Here is a 4,209-nt window from a genome sequence, read left to right as displayed (position 1 = left end):
CTTTCTAGTACCCTCCATGAGGAGATCAAATTGAAGGGGCTGTTGATATATGAAAATTTGGATACACATTGTTCATTAACCAATCCATAAATTGGGCCTTCCAGCTACTATATATTGTAAGCGTTTTATTGAGTTGTATGTTTTGGCAAACATGATTTGATTCCGGCGCCTTATTGGCTGAGCAATTTATTTTCCTATAGTAATTTGTTGGTCTTGGTGAGACCTTACTGCTCTTTCTAAGTGCTGCCAGTAATGAATTTATGGTGCAGTGACCTAGTCATATTTTAAGATATCAATGTGAGGCATAATGTATGTGGGGCTGGGGGTGGGTCAGTGGGTGAGCTGGGGGCGGGTCAAGGGGTGGGCCACTGACCAGGAATCTCTCAACACAAAGGCGCTAACTCTACCCATGTTGCTAGTCATTACTTGAAAATGCTCTCCACCGTTTCCAGTGTTCCATTGATAATCCAAGTACCAGCCACTACTATTGGGCATAACTCTTCATAGTTTCCAGAGTGTTCCTGTTATTCATCAAGCACCAGACACTACTACTGTATGCACATCACTAGTACTCCTGGGTACTTTCAGCAATAGTCCACTCTGTTGTCAATCAACACAATTTCTAATATACTATGTGCTGCTGAGCAACTATTATACAGAGTGTCCTTTGAATATTTATGGATTTTGCTGTCATTTATCCTCAGAAACTCTATGGGCCATATTCAATGCGGGGTGGGGGTGTGGGGGGTGTTAAACGGCGGGGATCGCCAAAAACGCGCCGGCCGCTCACCCTATTCTATGTTCTGGGGGAATCCTTGCTGTCACAGGATGGCAAGGATTCCCCCAATGCAGGTGTCCCTTTGGGGCTTGAAGCCCGGAGGCAGGCGACTCCATTGCCTCTGGGCATTACGCCCCAGACTAGATACACTATACCAACAAGCACCAGCTGCAGAGTGCACAAGAATATTCCTCCAGTGTGATCCAGTTATTCATTTATATTCTAAAAAGTCAATTTAATCTAAGGAGTAACTTTTGTGGGAAGCATCTATTCAGGGTAAATTAACTAAGATGGGAGTTGTCCATACCAACCAATCAAATTCTCTTATCACCTAGAAGGTGCTTAATATTTAAAAAGTAGAATCTCCTCAAACCCAAAGACTCTCTGACGTGCCCATCACAATACATCTCTATGGAATGCACCCCCGCTATTGGCACCACTATGTGATTATAATGCATCCCTAATGCCAGGCCCATGATATAGGGGAATGTGACCTCCACCTACCCACCTGCTAATGGCTCCGCCTTGCGAGATGACCTAGTCTGGAAACTTCACACACATCTAATGGGCAGAGGCAGGAAGAGTACGCAGGGTAAAGACTCCCGCTCGACACCTAACGCCTCGCAATCCAATCTTCGGTCTTATCTTTCCACCTCTCAGGTCGCAGATCGACTATCTACACTCCCCCCTGAAACCACTTCAGCGGACCCTCCCGAGATGGCCCAATCTGCCCCCGCAATAGATCTCCAAGCTCAAATGTCACAACTGAGAAGCGAAATTGGAGAAGTACTAACGCACGTTCGAACGCTCTCTTCTAAACAAGACCTACAAGCACTCGAAACACGTCTGCAAGATTCCTTCCAATCTCAGATTGCTACAGTACAAGCAGATGTCACCCTCATGGGGACAAGAATTGCTTCTCTGGAGGAGGAGAGAGAAAATGACTCCGACCAACTCACTTCTATTAAGGAGGTGCTTTCACAACAAGCCGCTGACTTGAAAACAATGCAAGACAGGCTGGAAGATTTGGACAATCGAGGTCGTAGAAATAATGTTAGGGTGAAGGGCCTCCCGGAATCGGTCCCTCCGTCTGGGATCATAGATGCCCTCAACAAGATATTTGGAGAGATACTGAGCCTGGACCCCGGAACACCTATTGAATTTGACCGGGCCCACAGAGCCCTTAAGCCTAAGGGCCCAGCATCTGAATACCCAAGGGATGTGATATGCCGACTTCACTACTTTTCCCAAAAAGAAGAACTCCTACGAAAGGTCCGACAATTAGAGGCAGTCGAATTCAATGGAACTCAAGTGCAGATTTTCCAGGATCTCTCGTGGCGCACGCTACAACAGAGGAGATTGTTAAAACCACTAACAGATGCTCTATGGAAATCGAATCTCAAATATAGGTGGGGCTTTCCATTTTCTCTGCAAGTCTCACATGCCGGCAATCTAATGTCCCTGCGCTCTCCTGCTGACCTGCCAGACTTTTGCTCCAGTCTGGGTCTAGACAACATCTCTCTTCCCGATTGGCAAGCCTTCCACCTGCCGAATGCTATTCCGCCCAACACTTCAAAAAGAGGGAGATGGCATCAAGTCGGCTACTCGAAGAAATCCAGAGGACCATCTTCCTCTCAACCACAAGATCCTCCCTGACTGGACTATGGGTGGTAATTATCAATGCTGAATTTCGGCACTTAATGTGCGTTTAGAACTGTTGCCTTCTACTACTCATTTAGATCCTATTTGTTATTCTTACACTGTACCGACCTTATTTGAATACGACTGTTGTGTGTTTATGTATGCACACGTACGTGTATATATAAATATATATATGTTTATATTTTTTTTCCCTGTTAGGATCTGTTCTTCCTCTTTGCCTAGGTAGGAGCCATTTGTTTTCCTTCCTTCCCGCCATTATCTGAGATACTTCCAGGTGGTTTGGCGGAGTCACGGCCCCCTAGTTTCCCCTACCGCTAAATGTTTTTCTTCCGTGACATGGATGCCGCTATGGCCATCCTTATGTCCGGACGCGGTTGTGTGTTTGTAGTTTTTGCCAGATGTTCATGGTTAAACTATGTTTTCTTTCCTGTTTTAATGTCTTCTTCATCCTCCCTCCCCTTCTCTCTCTCCCCATTTCCATCTCGCTCTACTCCCCTTTCCTCTTTCCCTTCCGTACCTCTCTCTTTGATCCGATATCTCTTCATACGACCAGATGGCAGTAAACTTACGTATCATTTCTATCAATGCTAGGGGCCTCAATATCCCTGAAAAGAGAACACAGGCTCTCCATTCCTTTCATAGGGAAAAAGCAGACATAGTCCTAGTCCAGGAGACCCACTTCCGCCAAGACGAATCAGCCCCTCGTCTCAGTAATCACTACTTCCCCACTACATACTACAGCAACTATCCACACTCAAAATCCAAAGGTGTTGCAATTTTATTTGCCAAACACATACCAGTTACTGATGTTCAAGTACATATATTGGAGGAGGGAAGATGCCTGTTGCTTATCTGCTCTGTTTTTAATACAACGCTTACAATTGTCAATGTATATGCCCCAAACCAGGGACAAGCGACTTTTCTTGGGAAGGTTCTAGACGCGATTGGTTCACTTAAGCAGGGGATCTTAGTGGTGGGTGGTGACTTCAATTGGGCATTAGATCCCCTTCAAGATATTACCCCACCTCCCACCACCGCCCTGGGTTCCCGGTCCAGAAGGATAAGACGCTTGCTACACACTCACCAGCTGTCCGATGTATGGCGAATAGGCCACCCCACTGACCGAGACTTTACGTACTACTCAGTTCCGCATAAATCTTACTCCAGATTAGATTACTTTCTCCTAGATCACGGCCACCTACATATGGTTCGAGACACCTCTATTGGCCCTATAACCTGGTCCGACCATGCGCCCGTTCTCCTAGATATCTCTCTAGAAGCCACAAAGCCAAAACACCGCTCTTGGCGGTTCAACGAGTCCTTCCTCTTTGATCCCTATTGTAAATCTCAATTGGTAGACACACTAGATTTATATATAGACCACAATGTCACCCCTGACGTTTCTGATTTGACGGTATGGGAGGCCCATAAATGCGTTATACGTGGGAAATGTATCCAACTGGGATCGTACTTAAAAAAACAGAGGCAGGGTCAGATTGATGCCCTTCTCCACAAAATTAATTTATTAGAATCTACGCACAAAGCTTCCCTCTCCTCCGCCACCTTTGTGGAACTCACTGCCGCCAGATCAGCTCTTAATCAATTACTATTAGACAAAGTAAAACTGACATATAGAAAGTGTCGTAACCGATTTTATCGCTGGGGGAACAAACCATGTAAAATGCTTGCCAAAGCACTCCGCACCCAGAGGGCCCTTTCCTTCATCTCATCCATTAAAGATACCCGAGGGCAAACAGTACATGATACAG

At 45.8% G+C, this 4,209-nt stretch overlaps 1 protein-coding gene across 1 annotated transcript in view; it reads right to left on the bottom strand.

Annotated features, from left to right (window-relative positions):
* Positions 1 to 4,209, bottom strand: part of LOC146026129 (extracellular serine/threonine protein kinase FAM20C-like) — an 87,882-nt gene that overhangs the window by 78,168 nt on the left and 5,505 nt on the right. The window lies entirely within an intron of this gene.

This window comes from Crinia signifera, chromosome 8, assembly GCF_055691185.1.
Source record: "Crinia signifera chromosome 8, ASM5569118v1, whole genome shotgun sequence".
In the NCBI taxonomy this organism is placed as follows: domain Eukaryota; kingdom Metazoa; phylum Chordata; class Amphibia; order Anura; family Myobatrachidae; genus Crinia; species Crinia signifera.
Note: the sequence above shows the minus strand (reverse complement) of the source record. Positions and strands in the feature narration are given on the sequence as shown.